Source organism: Marmota monax, unplaced genomic scaffold, assembly GCF_021218885.2.
Source record: "Marmota monax isolate L192 unplaced genomic scaffold, Marmota_monax_Labrador192_F-V1.1 WCK01_AAM20220418_F8-fsc00125, whole genome shotgun sequence".
Classification (NCBI taxonomy): Eukaryota; Metazoa; Chordata; class Mammalia; order Rodentia; family Sciuridae; genus Marmota; species Marmota monax.
In genome coordinates, this window is record NW_026695235.1 from 11,575,916 (window position 1) to 11,598,091 (window position 22,176).

General features: G+C 57.5%; 2 long non-coding RNA genes across 4 annotated transcripts; one reads left to right on the top strand and one right to left on the bottom strand.

Moving 5' to 3' along the window:
• Nucleotides 1–9,442: 9,442 nt before the first annotated feature.
• On the top strand, nt 9,443–16,718 carry LOC131423960 (uncharacterized). 2 transcript variants are annotated; one of them, XR_009226214.1, is made up of 2 exons: nt 9,443–9,640; nt 10,216–16,718. It is a non-coding gene; the product is annotated as an uncharacterized LOC131423960 (long non-coding RNA). The 2 variants fall into 2 exon arrangements; XR_009226215.1 differs by having other exon boundaries at nt 9,443–9,590.
• Nucleotides 10,065–15,287, bottom strand: LOC124089140 (uncharacterized). 2 transcript variants are annotated; one of them, XR_006850628.1, is made up of 4 exons: nt 15,115–15,287; nt 13,228–14,560; nt 11,287–11,362; nt 10,065–10,355 (listed from the first exon to the last, which is right to left on the bottom strand). It is a non-coding gene; the product is annotated as an uncharacterized LOC124089140 (long non-coding RNA). The 2 variants fall into 2 exon arrangements; XR_006850629.1 differs by having other exon boundaries at nt 11,287–12,650.
• Nucleotides 16,719–22,176: the final 5,458 nt, after the last annotated feature.

The window sequence follows — 22,176 nt, forward strand, 5'->3', positions numbered from 1 at the left end:
TGGTGGTGGTAGTGGTCGTAGTGGTGGTAGTAATAGTGGTGGTGGTTGTCGTAATGGTGGTGGTAGTAGTGATAGTGGTGGTGGTAGTAGTGGTGTTAGTGATAGTGATGGATAGTTGTGTTACTGATGGTGATGGTGGTGGTAGTAGTAGTGGTGGTAGTGATATGGTGATGGTGGTGGTGGTTGTGGTACTGGTGTTTATGGTGGTGATAGTATCAGTGGCAGTGATAGTGATGATAGTGGTGGTGGTGGTGGTAGTAGTAGTGGTAGTGATGATGGTGATGGTGGTGATGGTGATGATGGTGGTGGTTGTGGTACTGGTGGTGGTGGTAGTAGTGGTGGTAGTGATGGTGGTGGTGGTACTGGTGGTGTTAGTGGTGATAGTAGTGGTGGTAGTGATAGTGGTAGTAGTGATGGTAGTGATGGTGATGGTGGTGATGGTGATGATGGTGGTAGTGGTGGTACTGATGTGGTAGTGGTGGTGGTAGTGATAGTGGTGATGGTGGTGGTAGTGGTGGTACTGATGATGGTAGTGGTATCAGTAGTGGTGGTAGTGATAGTGATGGTGATGGTGGTGGTGGTGGTGGTGGTAATGGTGGTAGTGGTGGTGGTAGCAGTAGTGGTAGTGATAGTGGTGGTGGTAATGGTAGTGGTGATGGTGGTGATGGTGATGGTGGTGGTGGTTGTGGTATTGGTGGTGGTGGTAGTAGTGGTGGTAGTGATGGTGGTGATGGTACTGTTGGTGTTAGTGGTGATAGTAGTGGTGGTAGTGATAGTGGTGATGGTGGTGGTAGTGGTGGTACTGATGGTGGTAGTGGTGGTAGTGATAGTGATGGTGATGGTGGTGGGGGTGGTGGTGGTAATGGTGGTAGTGGTGGTGGTAGCAGTAGTGGTAGTGATAGTGGTGGTGGTAGTGGTGGTAGTGATAGTGATGGTGATGGTGGTGGTGGTGGTGGTGGTAATGGTGGTGGTGGTGGTGGTAGCAGTAGTGGTAGTGATAGTGGTGGTGGTAGTGGTAGTGGTGATGGTGGTGATGGTGATGGTGGTGGTGGTTGTGGTATTGGTGGTGGTGGTAGTAGTGGTAGTAGTGATGGTGGTGATGGTACTGTTGGTGTTAGTGGTGATAGTAGTGGTGGTAGTGATAGTGGTGATGGTGGTGGTAGTGGTGGTACTGATGGTGGTAGTGGTGGTAGTGATAGTGATGGTGATCGTGGTGGGGGTGGTGGTGGTAATGGTAGTGGTGGTGGTAGCAGTAGTGGTAGTGATAGTGGTGGTGGTAGTGGTGGTAGTGATAGTGATGGTGATGGTGGTGGTGGTGATGGTGGTAATGGTGGTGGTGGTGGTGGTAGCAGTAGTGGTAGTGATAGTGGTGGTGGTAGTGGTAGTAGTGATGGTGGTGATGGTGATGGTGGTGATGGTGATGGTGGTGGTGGTTGTGGTATTGGTGGTGGTCGTAGTAGTGGTGGTAGTGATGGTGGTGATGGTGGTGGTAGTGGTGGTACTGATGGTGGTAGTGGTGTCAGTAGTGGTGGTAGTGATAGTGATGGTGATGGGGGTGGGGGTGGTGGTGGTAATGGTGGTGGTGGTGGTGGTAGCAGTAGTGGTAGTGATAGTGGTGGTGGTAGTGGTGGTAGTGATAGTGATGGTGATGGTGGTAGTGGTGTCAGTAATGGTGGTAGTAGTGGTGGTAGTGAAGGTGGTGGTGGTGTGGTGAGTCGACGGATGGTGTAGTGGGCTGCCTTTATGTCCGCTGTGCTCAGGCCTTGACTACTCTTGGTCCTTGACTACTCTGTGGTCAGCCCTGCTGGGGTCACCCATGACCTGCCTTCATGAGGAGCAGAACACAAGCCTGAGGCTCAAGGCCAGGGTCTCTCCCCACCCTCCCGCAGCGGGCGTGGGAGGGCCGTGTAGACCAGGCCCGAGGAAGCCTGCTTCCTGGCTCCCGTGCTCCTGGGATTCTGGTTTGTTCAGGTTTAGGACCAGCGTGTGGCAACAGCAGATGGGCAGGGCTGTCCTCTCCCCCAGCCCTCTGCCTACTGTGCCAAGCCCCCAGCTTTAGTGTCCTTCAGAACCCCCGAGGCCCCTGCCAGGTGGGGATCAGGCTGGTCCTCTTGGTAGCAGTGGACACCCCTTCTGCTGCCCACTCCTGCCCCCTCCCAGGCTCCCAGGGCTTCCTTTCCGCCTGCCTTGGGGCATCTCGAGGGTATTCCCAGGCTCTGCCCACTGTAACGAGTCCTTTGGCAGCTCGGGGACATCCGAGGCCACCCTGGGCTCCCCGGGGCAGGTCACCACGACAAGAAGCCCAGGAGCCCTCTAACCCAGGAGGAAGGTGTTCACTCCCTTCCGTGATTATTTCTGGCTCCACCACGTGGGAGGCTCTTGATCCAAAGCTAGGCCTGCTGCAGGGGACAATTGCATTCCCACAGCGAGGTCCCTGGGCACAGAGGGGTGGCGCTGAGTCCTCAGGCCTCGTGACGAAGCCTCTCAGGGGGAGGCACCTCTCAGAGTTTCAATGGGGACACTTAATTGGCTGCAATTTTCTAACTCGATTCTTCAACTTGTAAGTAAAATGACAAGTCTCTGCCCCGGGCCGGGGGTCAGCTGTGGCCTCTCGGAGACCGTCATTCATTTCTTTTCAGCTGCTGTTGGTTAGGCGCTGCGGGCCCCATTCCCAGGTGCTGGCCTGTCATTATCTGTCACTAGGAGTCGTGCTGGAGCTGGCCGGGGGCCATGCACCTGCCTGGCCCTGCAGCCCACCCCAGGCTGGGTTCTAGGGCGTCCTGAGGACTGGGTGGGGCTCTGCTCCCAGGGCCTCATGGGAAGTGCAGGGGTGGGGACCTGAGGATGTGCTCCGGTGGTCCACGCTCCAGCTGCATCTTCCAGGGCAGCAGGGACATGGGGTCTCTTGCTGTTGTGACCTCATCATCTTAGTGATGGATACCATTTCAGGCAGAAGCTGACATCGGGCGGTGGCTACCTGGGAGAGGAAGGCTTGGAAGTTCTGCTTGGTAGCGCAGCTGCTCGGGCCTGAGAGTGGCACTGGCCAGCATGTGGTCACGCTGAGCACCCGGTCACTCATCATCATAGGGTCAGCCATGAGGTGGGTTGAGCTTTCTCCACATGGAAAGGAGCCAGGGGACGTGGCCAGTACCTGTGGCCCCTCTGTCCCTTCCCCCTGGACAGGTGGATGGGGCTGTCTGCAGAAGCCACCACCATTTGGCTCCAAGAAGGCAGTGGTGAAGACCAAACCCTGCCTGTGAGCCTGAGGTGGCTGCACATACAGCCTCAGGGCAGGAGAGAGTGCAGGACAGGTCGGCAGGGGAGAATTGGCAGTGTGCCCTCCTGAGTGGTGGGGAAGGAGGACAGGTTTAGGAACCCTTGTCAAGACACCAGACCCTCCATAGCATGTCAGAAGGGTTCAAGATCTGGTAGGCCCATCAGGGTAAAGAATGTGCCACTTATGACATGGCCCTTTTTGCTGGAAGGAAACTAGACATGAGGGAAGGAGCTGTGGCAGCCAGCTTGGGCTGTGAGGTGGAAATAGCTGTGAAGATGGCAGAGCAACAAGATGGAAGGGGTCTGGGTCTCCCAGGAATGGGGCCAGTACCAGGACGTTATCTGCGGGGGAGACCTCTGGCTTGCTTTTGTGTGTGGGGATCTTTGTCGCAGCAGCACCACCTGCATCTTCAGCAGTATGCAGCTGATTCCTTCCTGTGGGAGCCTCCTCTTTCCTTGGGCCAACCCCACCCCGAGATAGAGCTACCTTGACATCGGGGTCCCTAGCGCTCCTTTGAGAAGTCCCGCTATTCTCTGCCTCTCTTTCCCGTTGCTCCCTTAGCGTCCAGGCCTCGATTTCCGGGTCCCTTCCCGGCTCTCTGGAGGGCGGCTCCTCCCCCCCCTCGTGGAAGGGGCCAGCTTGTGGGAGGGTGTGGCCGTGTTGGAAAGAAGCCGCCTCAGAATCCTGCTTGTCCCTCGTAGCAGGGCATCTCCTCGGGAGGGAGGAGGCCTTGGGCCTGCTCTGTCCCACGGTTCACAGAGAAAACTGGTGTCGGGTGGGTGGGTTTGGGACCCACCCACCCAGAACCCCAGGCCTCTGCCTTTATTTTGATTTATTTTTTTCTTTTTGGTACAAGGGATAGAACTCAGGGGCACTCACCACTGAGCCACCTCCCCAGCTCTATTTTGTATGTTATTCAGACACAGGGTCTCGCTGAGCTGCTTAGCGCCTTCCCATTGCTGAGGCTGGCTTTGCAATCGAGATCCTCCTGCCTCAGCCTCCCGAGCCTCTGGGATTCCAGGCGTGGGCCACTGCACCCGGCTACTGCCTCTATTTTGAGTGATTGTTTTTTCTTTTAACGTTGGAGACCTGCCGTCCGCCAGCTGCTTGGCCGGCGTTTGCCTCCTCACCTCCATGGAAGCCGCGTTGAGTCTGATGGGATTCCTGATGTGAAGTCCTCGTCCGTCGGATTCCCATTTTATGGACAATGTTGCTTTTCAGAGAGTTTCCTGCTAAGCAGTCGCAGGCGAGGGCCTGGGAGGAGGGACAGAGGCGCGCTGGGTCTCGGGCCAAGTGCAGCGCGGGGGTGGAGGACCCCGCCGGCCACCTGGCCTTTCCTCTCCTGGCTCCAGTGGCCTTGCGACCTGTGGGGAGCCACAGCCAAATTCTTCAGTGAGTGACAGTGATCCTTCCTTTGGCTTCAGGCTTGCCAGAGACTGACCTGTCCTTGTCTTGGGACAAGCAGCCAGTTTACAGTGCCCAGGGCCTCCCGGCCTCCCCAGGGGCCAGTCCTCAGGTCCCCCCTCTCAGAGGGAGCCATGGTGTGTGGAGATCTGCACGGGGCCGAGGGTCCTGCGTGGCCTGTCCTCTCTGCAGGGTGGGTGGCCATGTGTGGTTCCGCCAGGGCCCAGGCCCTCTGTGAGTGCTCTTTGGGCCAGGGGTTCTGGCCAGAGGGTTCTGAGGGGCTGGGAATCCCTCTTTGAAGGTGCGGGTGGCTCTTTCTGTGGTCTCATCCAGGAAGTTGTCACAAGTTTGCAGAGCTAGAGCCTGCCGGCTTCCAGGGTCTGCCCCCTCACGGTACACCCCCAAAGGAGCCGAGGGCTCAGTGGGGGACTGGACCTCAGAGGCCCAAGAGTCATCATGGTCAACAGGCAACATGAAAGGCCAGCAGGGCCCAGACCTACCCTCAGGGGTGCAGAGGAGGGACGGGGCTCTGCTGGGGGGACTTCCGGGCAGAAAGTGAGAGAAGGAATGGATGAGTGGGGCTGCTCCACTGGCCTGGAGCCCTGACCAGAGGTGCATGGGGACCCCCCCACCACAGCACGGCCCAGGCCACCAGGACAGAGCACAGGGCGCACGCCCCACGCCTGGACAGAGCCTTGGGCCAGACTGAGCTTCTGAGGACAGGAACAGTTACTCCCAGGGGCCAAGAGCGGCTCCTGGGCTCAAGGGTCATGGCTCCCCACTGTGTGCGTGGGGTCCAGCTGGCTCCCGAGTGGCCACTGGAGGACCTGCCTGAGCCCTCCCCAACAGAGCCGCAGCTCCATCCTCTGCCACACCTGGAGGGGGCACTGCCAGGCCTCCCGCTGGAGACCAAAGGCAGGGCTGCGAAGGAGGAGCTGGGGTGGTCCCACGTCCCCTTTGAGCCCTGAGGTGGCCGAGGTGGAGGGCAGGTGCTCAGCCCGGCCTTCCTCCCGGCAGCTCTGTGGGTGACGTGGCTCCACCCCGGGAGAGAGCGGCAGGCGTGGTGTGCAGCTGTCTCACGACTCCCCTCCCACCAGCAAGCACCCGGCCTCCCTGCTGTGGGGCAAGGCCGGCCCAGAGGAGGGAGAACAGAGGGAGGCCCAGCGTCCCCTGGGCAGTTGTGAGACGGGCCTGTCACTGGGACAGGCACTAACTGCTGAGCTGGGGCTGAGCACAAGGTCGTGCCTGGGCTGCTTGGTCCCATGAAGGGTCGCCTTCCTCAGGACAGAACTGAGACCCAGGGAAGACGTCACCAGGAGGCTGCGGACAGGCCTGGAGAGGGCAGAGAGGAGACTGACCCTGCGGAGACTCTGCTGGGCAGGGGCAGGAGCAGGGACCTCGCGGAGCCTGGTGGCGGTCCGTGAGGGGGGCTTTGACGTGTTATCCCCTCTCGAGGGTCCAGCACGAACACCAGGCCCTCCCCTGCTCTGCAGGGCTGCAGCCTGTGTTCCCAGGACGCTGGCCCCGGGCCAGTGTCGGAGCTGCTGGCTCCCGTCACCTTCATCAACGATGGGTCCTCCCCTGGGAAGGGGGTGCTGGGTGGGGAGGATGTGGCCAGGAGCTGGTGGACAGTGGGCCTCCCTGGGAAGCCGGGGAGGGGTGCTGAGGGTGAGCAGGAGGGGGCGCCTGGGCTGGGGCGACCATGGGGACACCCGGCTGGGTCCTGAGCAGGGAAGGTGGGGCTGTGAGTCACAGCCGGCTTCCACAGCTGTGGCCCAGGCATGTGTCACCAACGGCCAAAGCCCAGGACGGAGGCCCAGAGTGGCTCTGGCTCCCGTGAGGTCTGTCTGGGTCCATGTTGACAAGGAGCTCGGGCAGCAGCCGTCCTGGAGTGGAGAGGGCTGCCTCTGCTCCCGCGTGTCACGGCCACCTGGGCGGCCGTAGCGAGATAGCATTGAAGTGGCACCCCCTTTCTCCACAGAAAACCCTCTCCACCATGGCTGATATTAGGACTGTTGGCAAAAGAGTCCAAGTAGATAGACTTCCTATTTTCATGTCGCCCTGTTTACTTGGCCACTGGCCTGGGAGACACCAGCGCTCCAGGTGCTGGACACCCCTTACCAGCTTTTCACAAACATGTATCCAGTATAGTAGTTTGTAGAAATGTGCAAACAAGGCTCTGGCCTTGAGCTGGGCTTCACAGAGATGTCTACATTTCTAAGATGAGTTACAATTGGGCTCCATGGTAACAGCTGGCAGGGGAGGAAAGAGAGGGGAGAGGAAGCTCCCCCCTTCTCAGGTGTGGTCCTTGAAGGGTTAACGTGCCCAGAACAGTGAGAGAAAAAGCTGCTTTATGTGAACTTCTGCAGACTGTGAACTTCTGAGCCCCTCCCCTTACACGCTGGGCATAAAACTCTGAAACTCCCTGGTTCAGGGGGTTGATTGATTACAGCAAAAGCTGTGCCCTCTGGACCTGGCTGCAGCCAAGTAAAACTGTCTCCTGCTGTCTTGGGTGCCCTGCCTGTCTGTCCCTTCAACACCATGGACAGGCAGCTTACAGACCACGGTGGGCGGAGCTGGGGACAGGGCAGGTCAGGCTGCGGAGGAGCCCTGGAGAGGGCTGTTTCCTGGGTCACAGACGGCACCTTCTCACTGTGGCCTCCTGAGGTGGACCAGGGATGGGAGCTTTCTGGGGTGGCTTCTGTCAAGGCTGTAACCCCACCTGAGTGCTCCACCCTCCTGGCCTCATTGCCCCAGAGGCCCCCCGTCCCCTGGGTTAGTTACCGACACATGCACTTGGGGAACACACATCCAGACACACCTCCATGGAGGCACCACGCCTCCTTCCTGTTCCAGCCAGTGGCCTCTCGGTCCTCTCCATGCTGAGACTGGAGTCCTGGGGCGGCCATGCAGTCAGGCTGAGGGTGACCGGCACGGAGGACAGGTAGTGTTCCTGGAGGCTGGCTTCAGGGACAGAGGCAAGTGCTACCCATGGCCAGGACGCCATAGCTCTGACCATCCCTGCCTCCCCCATCCACTCTGACAGCCCTGAGGTCCTTCACCAAACAAAGGCACTCTTAGAGTTCCAGGACACAAGGATATCCGAGAACTTCTCTTTTTTTTTTTTGTACTAGGATTGAACCCAGGGCCCTTACCCACTGAGCCACATCTCCAGACCTTTTATGGTATTTTATTTTGAGGCAGGGTCTTGCTAAGTTGTTAGGGACTAGCTAAGTTGCCCAGGCCGGCTTTGAACTTGCAATCCTCCTGACTCAGCCTCGAGTCGCTGGAGTCATAAGCCTGCACCACTGTGCCTGGCTATCAGAGAATTCCGGAGATGGCTCAGGAAAGCAAGCTCTGGTGGCCCTGCAGGATCACACATGGGCCTCAAGGGTGCAGCCTGTGTCCCAGGCCTTTGGGCTCCCAGCCCACTGCCGGCATTTGCAGAGAGCAAGGCCCCGGTGTGATTGGGGAGAGAGGTGAGGTTAGAGCCAGCCGCTGCCTGGTTGGGACGGGCACCCTGCCTTCCCCTGTGGGGAATAGGGCGGCTGGGGCCAGTTCCCATCACAGTGCCCTGGTGCCGCCGTCGAAGGCTGGGCAGCGCTGGTCTCAGGCCCCAGTGCGGCAGGCCTCTGGATCAGCCTGATGGCTCTGGCCGAGCTTCCCCCGATTCTTCCCGGGAAGCATGCGTCCGGCTTGGGGCACCCGGGGTGTGAACGTGCAGGACAGAGAAGGCGATTTTCCTCACGTTCTCTGAAGCTACATAATTTGGGCAGAGATTTCCTGGAAACTGCATTAAGTTTCCCTCTCAGGCAGATGACCTGTAATTACCCCCCAAATTGGTGGCCACAGGCCTTTCCTGGGCTGCCGGCTCAGCCAGACCCCAAGAGCTTGTCTCCACGCCTTCCTGGGGAGGAGAGTCTGGTCCCTGGTGCCCACAGGAGGCCCCTTGCAGGAATGAGTCCTGCCCAGCAGACATGGCTGGTCTGGATTTGTGACCGCCACCAGGGAAGGGGGGTGGCCAAGGGGAATTGCGGTGTCACCTAACCCAGCGCCTCTCTCTGCCGGTGCGTCAGGGGGCAGCTCGGTCAGCTTTTCTTGGTACTGATGCTCACTCTCGGGAATCACTGAGTGTCGTGAGCGAAGCTGCCCCCAAGGTGTGGAGCCCAGCCAGCGAGGACATGGCGAGGCTCAGCCAGACGACAGGACCACCGCGTGTCACGGCCACCTGGGCGGCCGTAGCGAGATAGCATTGAAGTGGCACCCCCTTTCTCCACAGAAAACCCTCTCCACCATGGCTGATATTAGGACTGTTGGCAAAAGAGTCCAAGTAGATAGACTTCCTATTTTCATGTCGCCCTGTTTACTTGGCCACTGGCCTGGGAGACACCAGCGCTCCAGGTGCTGGACACCCCTTACCAGCTTTTCACAAACATGTATCCAGTATAGTAGTTTGTAGAAATGTGCAAACAAGGCTCTGGCCTTGAGCTGGGCTTCACAGAGATGTCTACATTTCTAAGATGAGTTACAATTGGGCTCCATGGTAACAGCTGGCAGGGGAGGAAAGAGAGGGGAGAGGAAGCTCCCCCCTTCTCAGGTGTGGTCCTTGAAGGGTTAACGTGCCCAGAACAGTGAGAGAAAAAGCTGATTTATGTGAACTTCTGCAGACTGTGAACTTCTGAGCCCCTCCCCTTACACGCTGGGTATAAAACTCTGAAACTCCCTGAACTCGGGGTTCAGGGGGTTAATTGATTACAGCGCCCCGCAGCAGCCATGTTCCCAGTGTCAGCTCCAAGTGTCAGCATGAGGTGTCCGCTGGGAATGGGCAGGAGAAACGGGTCTGTCCCCTGAAGGCTGGGGACAGGAGATCTGTTGCTGTGACGATTTTCCTGGGCAAGGCTCGTGTGTGGTGAGTGAGCAGAGGCGTGCGTGCTCCTGGGCTCCACCCCAGGTGACAAGGTCGGTGTGTGCCACCCTAACCAGTCCTGGGGTGCTCCTCCTTACGTGGGTCTCAGGTGAGGGGCTGCTTCCTCTGAAGGTCTGGTGTGTTTGTTAAGCTTGTGGGCCTGGCTCTCCTTCTCCTTCTTATTCTCCTCCTCCTCTTGTTGGTACCAGGGATTGAACCCAGGGGCACTTAACCACTGAGCCACATCCCCGGCCTGTCTTTTTCTTTTCAGTTTTTTAAAATTTTTATTTTGAGACAGGGCCTCGATAAGTTGCTGAGGAGGGCCTTGAACTTGCAATCCTCCTGCCTCGGCCTCCCTAGCCCCTGGGATTATAGGTGTGCGCCCTTTTGCCCAGCTGGGCCTGGCTTTTCTGATATGGAGTTGCTATGCCCATGTATCCATGTGCTTCTGATTTAATCTGAGATGATCACAGGTGGTTGTTTTTATCAGCATGATTAATTTATTTATCAGTCTTTGCCTTACGTTTGTGCTGGGCAGATGGTGGCTGTTTTCTTGTGCAAACGAGGTGTGGAGTCCTTCCACCTTGGCAGTTAAACTCAAAGCTCGTGGCAAACCATTGCTTTACAGAACGGAGTTACTCAGAGCACAGCCTGCTCTCCACAGAACCTGGCCTGGGCCCCTCCAGCAGCTATGGGTCAGCATCTGCTCGGTCGGTGTTTGAAGACCCTTACGGCCCACAGCCACGGCAAATGAGCAGAACAAGCACTCTGCGGGAAACAGAGGACAGGGAGGAAATCGGAACCCAGCTCTCGCCCCGTCGCTAGGGACCCCTGGCTTGCGTTTGTCATGACTTAAAGGGAGACCATGCAGAGCTCTGTCCCCCGCCAGGTAACTGGTGCAGGCATTTTGTCGGTGGCATTTCTGTTGGGCTCCTGCGGCGGCTGAGCCCCTGAGGCCAGAGTGGCCTGCTGCTGTTTGCAGGGCGCTGGTCCCGAGGCTGTTCTGGCTCAGAAGCCCTTGGTGATGTGTGCTGGGGAGATGGGGGCTGGGGAGAGGTCTCCAGCTGGGCCCTTGTTCCCCCTGCACCCTGCTGGACGCAGCAGAGCAGAAGCAGCTCCGACCGCTGACGGCTGAAGTTTTTCACCTGGCAAAGCCAGTTATGCCCTGTGCTGCACACGACAGCCCCACCACACGACGGCTCCCACAGCCCCCCGTACCCATGAACCACCTAGGTGGTTCCAGCCCAGGGCAGCTTGGCCTCAGGGTGCAACACCCCCAGCTGCTCCACAATGGGCGACTTGCTTCACTGTGTCCAGGGGGCGCTGCATCTCTGGATCCCACTGACCACAGTCCAGGAGCCGGACTTCCCGACTCGGATCCTGGCTCGGCGGCTTCCTGGCTGGCTGGAATGTGAGCTAGGACTGCAGGCACTGTGATGGGCTTGGACTGGTGGCCCCAACGCCTGGACCAGGGCTTGACTCATTATAGATACTGGAGAAACATTCTTCACTGTGTGAAGTGACATCCGGGCAAATGCGGGCGGGACACGGGAGGAATGCCCGTCAGCGTGATTGGCCCGGAACCTGCCTGTGGGTGGGTTGGTGGGTCTAGAGACACCCGTGGCCCCGCTTCTGCCTGTCAGGGGTCTCTCATTATAACAAATACCCGAGACAGTTGGCTTATAGAGGAAAGGGTTACCTGCTCACAGTTCGGGAGGTTCCAGTCCACCTCTGACTCGCTCTGCTGTTTGGGCTCTGCTGTGGCGCCAGGGAGCCTGCTCAGCACGGGTGTGAGAGAAAGAGGGTCCCAGAGCCCCTTCAAGGGCGCGCCCCATGACCTAAGACCTCCCAGGAGGCCCCCTCTTAAACGTTCCACCCCCTCCTGACTGTGGCAGGACAGACCAGGCCTTCCCACATGGGTTGAGGTCGTGGGTCGTGGGGGAACACCGCAGATCCTGACCACAGCAGCCGTTTTAGTGTAGTTCCAGTCCTGACCCCTCCCGCAGAGGAAAAGGGGAAACTCGGGGAGGGCCGGGGTCAGGCCCTACAGGGGTTTTGTGTTTCTCAGAGGAATTCTGGGTCTGCTTCCTCTTTGCAGGGGTCCTTCCCTGGAGGAGGGGTGGGTGGCCCTGCCCTCTCTTTGGAAACCCTAGGAGGATCTGGAAGCCCGGGTGGTGGGAGGCTCCTCTGCTCCGGGGTTTCTTTGTTCTGTGATTTGGAGCTGGCAGCCGCCCCACAAGCCGCAGACCGTGAAGGCTGCGGCTGCTCAGACAGGCTGTGGTCAGCACAGACAAGAAGGTCCCGGGCAGCCCGTCTGGCGTCTGGGAGTCAGACCCGCTAGCCTCCGGGGCTGCCTGGGGCAGAGCTGGGGCCGTGAGCCCCCCTTTGAGGCTTGTGTGGCGTGGAGTCTGGTAGCTGGGGGCTGTTTCGGGAGTTTGTGGAGAGCCTTGGGTGCCCACGGGAGCCACTCCAGGCCCATCCCACGAGCTGTGGGCCAGCAGCCTCCTCCACTGCAGGTGCCAGGGCCACCCGGGCACGGAGGCTGGCCTCGCCCCCCACTGGGGGCTGCTTCCTTGACACAGTGAGGTCCTCTCTGAGGTCTGCCCCGTAGGCCTGGGAGTGTGTTACATGAGGCACGGCTATCACCGGGGTGGCCAGTCTCAGGAGGCAAGGGGGTCCTGCCTGCTCTCAGCTGGGCAGGCAGAACCCTCCACCCAGCCACGCCTCCCCACGAGGGTCAGGGCTTGCAGCAGAGGAAGAAGTCCACAGAGAAGCCAAGGTGGCTCTCAGGCCACAGTGCCTTCCCATCTGCCGGAGACCCCCGGAAATACCCCTGGAAATGCCCCTGGATGCCCTCTCAGTGGCAAAGGGACCCCCAGAACGAGGCAGCTCTGCTGGCGGCTGTTACCCGGTTCAGCTTTGCTTCCTCAGGAGCATTCTCAGCCGGGGTGGTGGGGTGGCAGCCGGTCCGCCTGCTCAGCCTGCCCACAGGGTTGTCACCCAGCCAGAACGAGGCCATGTTGGCCAATGTCCTTTCCAAAGTGCAGGTTGTGATGTCCACAACTAGTGGGGCAATTGGAGGCAGCAGAGGACTGAGCTTCAGGAGTGGGCAGAGCTGGCCCCCAAATAAAGTGAAACCGCGAGGCTCCCCGGCCTGCAGCTTCGGGGCCGAAGCCCCAGAGCCCGAATCTTCTGAGCTGTGCTTCTCCTGTGGGGCCATCCATCCGCCAAAGGGTGGACGGAGCGAGGCCTTCCCTGCCCTTCTCCATAAATACTCAATGACAAGCTCCCAGGCCAGTCAGTGCCCGTGTCACCTGGCGGAAGGTAACGGGGCTTGGCGGCAGAGAGGCTTTAGGGCCTCTCACCGACAGGACATGCCAGCCAGAGAAGCAGGGCCCACAGAGGCTATGGCGGCTTCAGCAGCAGCGCTGGGGGGCGGCCAGAGACTGGGGTCCAGAGCTGGAGCCGTGCTGGACCAAATGCAGGGAAGGCAGGCAGGGATGGCACTGAGGGGCCCCGTCACCGGTGTGGGCCACTGGAGGCAGACAGCCTGGGGCTCCAGGGCCCTACGAAGTGACTGTCACTTCTGGCTGGTTGGGACTCACAGTCTAGGAAGTGTGCAGTGGACTGGGACACTCACCTTTAGGTGGCTTTGGTGCAGCGCTGACTGGTGAGCGTCCCTCGGCCCTGCCCCTCACCCTTTGGCTCTTGTGATGAAATTGGAGGCATCTCCGGTTTTTAAATTTTGTCAGTAGTAAGAGATGTGACGAAGGTAAGGATCTTGAGAGGGGGTCTGTCCAGGGGGCCCTGAAGGCTACCACTGCGTCCTTATAAGAGAGGTAGCAGAGATGACCCCACACAGAGGAGCTGGCCATGCAAAAACAGAGGAGGGCCACTGCCAAGGAACGGAGGGAGGGTCCCCCCCTCAGAGCCTGCAGGGGGAGCAAGCCCTGCTGCCGCCTGATTTTGGATTTCTGCCTCTGGAGCAATGCTGCTGTGTGAAGCCACCCGTTTGTGGCACTTGGTCCAGTGCCCCAGGGCTAGGTACAGGAGCTCTGATCTTTGGACTTTGAATTGGTCCTTTCCTACTTAGACGTCACCCTGACCTCCTGTCCCCCTGGCCAAGAGCACTCTAGGAGTGTCTTCCCTGCCTCCCCCAATGTCCCATCTCCCTGGAAGCCCCTTCCCTTGGCCTCAGCAAGCACTGTTACTGGGCCCCCCCTCCAGGGTCAGCTTGAACTATGGGGTGCAGCCTGAGAACCTTACTGGGGCCTGAGCCCAGGCCAGCTACACTTGCCCATGGGAACAGGGAATCCACGGTGGGTGGTCCTTCAGCTCAGAGCGGAGTGCCACCTACCTGGCCTGCGTTTCCCAAGCCTCTGTGCCTCAGCAGGCAGCAGGCACCCATCAGGGGACACTGCGTGCCAGTGAGGAGTTGCTGACGTCGACGCCCATGTTTGATCTTTCTGGACTTTCTGAAGTGCTGCCGAGCCCCTGATCAACTCAAACACACAGAAGATGGGGCCCTCTTCCCTACCTTTGATCTCTAGAAGTGAAAAACCCCTGAGTAGCCAGGAAACACATTTGTTTCATGATTCTCACTTGCGTGTGAGAATCATTGTTTGTCCAAGGAGGGTGACCATGGCTGAGGTCCAGGTAAGATGGCATCGGGCCGCGGAACAAGGCGGAACAAAGCCGCAGCTGGGCCAGCAGCCTCAGGGCCCGAGGCTTTAATCCATTGGCACAGGGAGAATGGCCTCTTCCCCCCTCCCTCCAGCGGTCTGTCTCCCTGAGAGGAGTACATTTGCCACTGGATTCCAGCCGTCCTCGGCTGCTCTGCGTGGGAACACCTTCCTAAGCCAGCTGATCCAGGCGAAGCTTCAGGAGAGAACATCCCCCGGCCCCGGGTCCCGCGTGGGAACAGGCGTACGTTTCCATCGCGCGAGGTTTCCGACGTCACAGCTTACGGTGATCTACAGGAATCAAGACAGAGGGGTATTGGCAGAGAGACAGACGCACGGGTCAGCAGAACAGAACAGAGAACCCAGAAATACGCCCAACTGGTTTTTGACAAAGACGCAAAGCGCTTCAACGTGAGAGTGAGTGATGGTGTCGGAGCCGATACCCCACATGCACAGAACGGCCCTGGACGAAGGGCCGGCTTTTATAGGAGTCTACTCAAGATGGTCGCAGATTGACTGCAAGGCACCAACTAGAAGACTCTGAAAAAATCCACAGACAATCTGCAGGATCTAAGTTGGATGGCCGAGGAGGTGTTATACAACACCAGTTTCCCCAAGAGGAGAGATGGAGGACAGCGCCATTGTTATTAGAAGCCTTTGCTCTGAGAAAACTCCTGTGCAGAGGAGACAGGGTGAGTCACAGACTGAGGGAAAGTGTCCACGCACCACCCCTCCAACAAAGGACAAGGGACTCTCCAAGGCAGCAGCCGAAACCAAACCATCCAGTCAGAACCTGGGCAAGACCCTGAGCTCACTAGAGGGGGAGTTCTGAGGACCACCGTCACCTGGAAAGGCGGTCAATGCCATCAGAGTCGGGAAATCAATACCCGGGGAAATGCTGCCTAGCGGCTCCCGGGACAGCTGACGTGGCAGCAGCAGATGCCCACCGCGTGTGGGGACACGGGATCAGCCTCTGTTGCCAGGGGAAGTGCCTCTGCCCTGGAGTGGAGTTTGGCAGCTTCTCAGAAGACCAGACCTGCGCTTGCCACATGACCTGCTGATTCCTCGGCTGGGCAAGCGTCCCAGGGAAACGCAGAACGTGCTCATATGAAACCTGCATGCACCTGCTCAGAGCAACTGTATTCATGATCACCCCCAACTGGAAGCAGCCCTGATGTCCTTCAAGAAGGTCAACGGTTGACCAAAAGATGGTGGGCCCGTATCTTGGAACACTGAGGGACAGACTATGAAAAATGCCAGGACGTAGGTGAACCCCTGAGGTATATGCAGAGTGGGAAAAAAAAAAAACGTCTCCAAGGCTTCCGCACAGTACTATTCCACTTAGCATTTTTGAAAGGGCGAAATTATAGAGATGGAGAACAGATCAGCGGGTGCCAGAGTCCGGGGGAGGCTCTGTGGCTGGGGCGGGCGGCACCAGGCCTTGTGCTGGAGCCGTGGCGGATCTGACTGGCGGGGTCACACGGTCTGCAATGTGATGGAGTCCCAGAGAGCCCAAGTCACACAGGCAGACACCAGTGCACATGAGGTAGGGGCATCTGTGTAAGACCAGAGAGCTCTGCCCACGTCCACTTCTTCAACCCAGAACCTCTGGGCGCCTCAGGAAGAGAGAGATGACTGCAGATCTCGGAAGATTGCCATCGGGGCCTCGCTGGGATCAGCAGGCCTTCCGGACCCCTGTGCTGCCACTGGGGGTGCTGACAGCTGGGCACAAAGCAAGTGACCCAGAGGAAGTCCACGGGCTTGGCATGGAGGCCTGTGGACAGCCACTGTCCCTGTCACAAGGCTTCACAAAGATGGAGGGAGGAGTGGGGCTGGGAAGGGACTTCACAATGCCTGGTGTGGTCCCAGGAGACCCCAGAGGCCTCAGCTCGGGACTGGAGACTCCGCTAGAGGAGTCAGAGCACTCTTCCCGCCAGGAGGGGAGTCCGAGCTGGGCCCAGTGCAATGCTATTTGCAGGGAGTGGTCACCCGGGGGCAAGGAGAGGGCTGGAGCAGAGGTCCCTGCTTATGCTCCTTCTGTCCTCTCGGTCCAGGGACACCTGCAGTGTGTGCTGAGCACAGAGGCCGGGCAAGCGCAATGGAGAGAGAGGAGGCCAGTCCTCACCATCCAGTGGCTCCTTACAGCCCCACGGTGCTAACAGTTGCTGTGAATGTGGATTTTCTTCCCTGCTTTCCCCCATTGTACCATACACAACGTGGGATTCCTCTTGACATTTCATAAACGCTCCCAGAGGAACGAACCACCCAGACCCCCGCCCCGTTCCCGGGTCCTCTATGCACTGGCCTCCCTTTGCTCTACACAGGACCACTCCCCCTCCCCCTTATTCCTCTTTAGCTTCCACACATGAGAGAAAGCTTCATCCATTTTCCTGCAAATGACACGGTTTCATCGTTCTTTGTGGCTGAATAAAGCTCCATTGTGTATATAGACCATGCTTTTTCTCTTTATCCATTCGTCCACTGAGGGGCCCCTGGCTGGTGGCACAGCCTGGCTGTGGGGAACGTGCTGCTGTCAACCTGGTATGCCTGTGTCACTGGGGCATGCCGACTTTAATTCTTAGGGTAATTACTGAGGAGGGGGTGGCTGGGTCACGTGGTGGTGCCAGGCCTGGCCTTTTGAGGACCCTCTGCACCGGTTCCACAGTGGCTGTGCTGATTCACAGTCCCACCAACATGGACAAGGGTCCCACATCCTCTCCAGCGTCCCTTATTAGTGTATTTTTGGTGGCCGCCATGCTGACTGGTGTGAGATGAAATCTCAGTGTGGTTCTGATTTGCACGTCCCTGATTGCTAATGGTCTTGAAGATTTTTTCATGTATTTGTTGGCCATTTGTATCTCTTCTTTTGAGAAAGGCCTGTTGGGTTCATTGCCCACGTTCTAATTGGATTATTTGGTTTTTGGTGTAAAGGGTTTGAGTTCTTTCCTATTCTGGATATTCATCGTCTGTTAGACGAGCAGCTACGGTGGTTCTCTCCCGTTCTGAGGGTCCTCTCTTCACGTTGTTGATTGTCTCCTTTTCTGTGCGGGGCTTTTTAATTCAGTGCCCTTCCATTTATTCACTCTGGGCCTTATTTCCTCAGCTCTGGGGTCCTTCTGAGAAAGTCCTTTCCTGGCCTTCATGCTGCAGTGTTGATCTCCATTTTCTTCTAGGAATTGCATAGTTTCTGGTCTAATTCCGAGGTCTTTGATCCTTTTGTGGATTTTTTGTGCAGGTGAGAGATAAGGGTCTAGTTTCCTTCTCCTACACAAGCATAACCAGCTGCCCCAGCGCCATTTGTTAAAAGGCCTTCTTTTCTCCAAGGCGTCTTCTTGGCCTCTTTGTCAAGGGTCAGTAGATGTGGGCCGTCTCTGTCTGCCATTCTGTGCTGTTGGTCTGGGTCTGGTTTGAAGCCAGTGCCATGCAGGTTGGTTGCTGTAGCTCCGACACGTAGTCAGGGTGAGGCCTCCAGCATTGCTTTTTTGTCTCAGGAATGCTTTGGCTATTCTGGGTCTTTCTTTTATCCTTAAAATTAATTTTAGGACTATTTTTTTCTAGTTCTGTGAGGAATATAATTGGTATTTTGATGGGGACTGCTTTGAATAGTTCACTTTGGGCAGTATGACCATTTTTTCAACATTAATTTTGCTTTCCATCTTCTTGTGTCTTCTTTGATTTCTTTCTTTAGTGTTCTATTGTTTTCATTGCAGAGGTCTTTCACCTCCTTGCTTAGATTTATTCCTAAATTACTCCTAGATATTTTATTTATTTATTTATTTATTTATTTGTTTGTTTATTTATTTACTTTGAGGCCACTGTGAATGGGATCATTTTCCTGATTTCTTTTTCAGCAGATTCGTTATTGGTGTAAGGAAAGCTGTTGATTTGTTGATTTTGTAGCTTGATTTGGGGTTTTGTTTTGTCTGTCTGTCCATCTAGATGTCTGTCTGCCTGCCTGCACACTTGCATACTCCTTGGCCGGGTGGTACAGGAAGGAAGGCAGGGGACACACAGCCTGGTGTGAACAAGGGTTGGGTGGAGTGCCAAACTCCAGTCTAGGCCCAAAGGTGAGGCTGGTGGGATTGGCTCGTGGGGCCCCCACCTCCCATCTGGCCCCCTCCAGGGTAACATTGGAGAGTCTGTCACCCTCAGAGTCTCACGCCCCCTCCTGCGTAGTTTTCCAACATGGCTGTGGACCTCGGCACCTTCCTTCCCTTCTGCTATGACCCTGCACCTTCCCGGGCTCCCCGAGGCACATGCCATGGGCATCACGTGTCACAGAGGGGAACACAAAGCACAGCGCTGTGGGGCAGGTTCCCAACCAGCTGGGACGTGACCTGGGCATCCTGGCTTTGTCCTTGTAGGGGAGCCTGCCCATTGATAGGAGGCAGACTTTGGGAGTGGGCACCATAGCATGGACCCAGGAGCCCCGGGACCCAGACTGTGACACCGTCAGCTGTGTGACCGAAGAACAAGAATCCCCCTGCACCACCTCCCCGCTGTGGCTCCCTGCGGGGCTCCGCCCATGGAGTTCAGGGCACAGAGCAGGCTCGGGGCCCAGCTGCCAGGAGCACAGCTCATTCGAGATGGAGGCAGGAGGAGTGGAACCCAGCTTGGCAGCAGCTGCTCCGTCTGCTGAGCTGCTGCAACAAGGTGCCACAGCCCAGGGGGTCTGGGAACAGCAGAAGTGCACTCCTCCCAGTTCTGGAGGCTGCAGGTCCAAGATCAAGGTGCCCTAGACTTGGTGTCGGGTGAGGGCGGCTTCCCGGTTCGTGGGTGGCGCCCTCTCCCTGTGTGCTTGCATGGTGGTGGGGAGGAGCTCTCTGGGATTTCCTCCATAAGGACATGAATTGCTTTCACGAGGCTCCACCCTCATGACCTGGTTGCCTCCCAAAGCTGCGGCCCTAACACCGTCTCCCTTGGGTTGGGTTTGGGGGACACGAACCTTCAGCCCGTGATGGAACCCGTTGGCCAAGGGCCTGCTCTGCAGAGCTTCTCAGCAGCAGTGGGCACATGTGTGACACCGGTGTGCTCAGGATGGTGCCCACCAGCACCATGGCAAGGCTCGGGGAGACTGTGCACAGGGCGGGAGCTGCTTACCGTGTGATGGGGAGGCCTCCCTGACAGACATGGACCATGGAATGCAAATGCCACAGAGGCTACCTTTGCCCACGAGGGGTCTTTGCACACGCCTCTGACTCTGGCTTAGAGTAAACCCTAGCAGTGCAATGGCTGCTGCTGAATGCTGCACGTGTCCCCAGGTCTGGACCCTGTTTTAGACCTGGTGACTCTGGGCTTGTGTAAGGACCCTCTCCAGCTCACAGGACCACCTGCCTCTCACCTGGTACTGGAGCCGCCCACCCTTTCCCTTCTGATCTGGATGCCAAACCCCAAGGTGGCATAGTGACCGTGTGTGCCTGTGAGCTCACGGGGGCAGATGGTTACCAGAACAAACCTCCTCGCCGTCCCAGGTCCTGGCCAAGCCTAGGACTGTGTGGAGGCTGGGGTGGGGGGAGGTGACCACGAGTTTTCCATTGTGAGGGGAGGGGGCTCCTGGGCCTGTAGACAGAGGCAACACTAAGTAGGCTGGACTGTGGGCACCTCCCTCGGCCCCCCAAGTGGTTCCCACTGACAGATTAGCTTTGCCAGCTTTCTGGGGAGGACTGTTTGTGGGGAGGGAGCACTCCCAGGGATTGGTGATGGAGGATGCGACAGATCCTACCCCCAGCAGGCTGAGGGAGGACAGAGAATCCCAGGCACTGTCCCTCACCTGTCAGGGCCCAGGTCCCGGTGCACAGAGCAGGAGAGCACTCAGGATGTATCTAAAGGCTCCCCTGGGCACTTCCCTCCACTTGGCAAGCTGGTTCTGGCTGTGTGGAAAGCCCTCAGCACAGACACGGCCTGGAGCACTGTGGTGGTCAGAGGCCCAGCAAACCCTCCGTCCTGCACACACACACTGCTCTTCACAACGAGGGATGCACTCAAAGCCCCTCTCCTTGAAAGTCAGTGGAGCCTGTGACTCACTGTGACCATAAGAACACAGAAGTGACATTCTGAGACTCCTGAGCCCTGCGTGGAGAACACCCAGCCTCCACATCCTGCTCCTTGGAACTGGCAGCCATAATGTGAGGGGGTCCAAGCAGCCACGTGAGAGGCCAGCCAGAGGAGGACGGAGCCCCGCCAAGAGGGTGGGGCTGAACTTGGGCCATGGGCAGCTGCCACATGAGTGAGAGCCCTGTGGGACCTTCCAACCACCCTCACCCATGGGCACCATGGACATCAAAAGAAACCCCAGATTGACCCACAGACTTGTAAAACATGGCTGTGCTAAGTCACAGCGTTCTAGATGCCTTCATTTTTTAGGTGATAAATAACTGAAACCAATTAATACAGCAAGGCTGTTTTTAAAAAGTAACAGAACTATGGAACCAACCTAGGTGCCCTTAAACAGAGGAATGGGAGAACAGCTGGAGAAGACCCAGTGGGTCAAGGGGCCCTTTCTCTGGTGGGCTGCCTGATCTCTGTGAGCTTTCTCTGGCCAGAGCACAATACCCCATGGCTGTTGGTGAAGGTTCCCTAACCTCAGCAGGTCGAGGGCCGAGCTTCTGTGCTGGGCCTGAGCCTTCAAGGCGGGTCTCCCTTCCAGGGGAAGCAGGACCTGGGAAGCTGAGGCTGGGGCTGGGACTTCCTTGCTGGCCCTGCACTTGGGGAGGGGCTTCCTCTCTGTGAGCCTATTCTCTTTGCAGTTTCCAGGCATTTTCTGGACTCTTGGTCCTAAAGGGATGGGGGACACTGTCCAGGCCGTCAGCCAAGCACACACAGAGGCTTGCATCTTGTGCCTCGGGGTCTCTGTCCATCAGAGAAGGTGCGCCCAGTGGTGGGCGCAACTGCCCAGTGCAGACACTTTCTATTCACCCCACCTCTACCCAGCATCCACTCACCAGCAGGGCTGGGTGGCCACTCTCCTTCTAATCTAGGGAAGCAGGGAAGGTCTGAGGGCAGAGGGGCCAATTCCACAGCAGTGTCCTTGACAGGGCCGACAGCTTCTGCTTAGCTGCTTCCACCTGGGACGGGTCTTTCTTTCTTTCATATATATATATACTTTAGTAGGCGGGCACAATACCTTTATTTAATTTATTTATTTTAACTGTTTTTTTAAACTGGTTTTATTTTTTAAATACAGGACAGCGGACTGCATCACAATTCTTATTACACATATAGAGCAGTGTTTCATACCTCTGTTTGTACATAAAGTATGTTCACACCAATTCATGTCTTCATACATGTACTTTGGATAGTGGTGTCCATCACATCCCACCATCCTTTGTTTTATTTATTTTTATGTGGTGCTGAGGATCTAACCCAAGGCCTCACACGTGAGTCACAGCCCCAGCCCTGGGACGGGTCTTTCTAGCTGGCCTCCTCTCAGCACTGGACGTGGGCCAGCGTCCTTGCTGCCCCCACTCATGGTCACGGGAGTGGGAAGGGCTTCAGTCCTGTGGGCATAGAGGATCCCAAGGTACACCGTCGGCCCTCTGAAGGCCCTTGAGCCCCAGCAGTGACCACTTGGCAAATGCTCCTGTCATCCCACAGCGTAAATGAGGGGACAGTCGCAGCAAAGTTGTGAAATCTGCACAGTGCGTGTCCTCGTGGCTGCAGTGCTGCTGGGCCCCAGATAGGGCCACCATGCTCCATTGCTGCCTGCCTGGTTGCCCAGGCTGACCTCCCCTGGTCCCTCCGTCTGGGTGGCCTTAGGTCCACAGAGGTCACGGCAAGGGCAACAGGCGGCCAGGGCCTGGTGGTGCCCCCCACCCCTGTGCTGGCTAGCTTCCCAGCCTGATGCACCACAACCCTTCGCCGCACGGTAGGAGCCAGCATGTCCTCCAGGGCTGGGAGAGCCTCCAGCT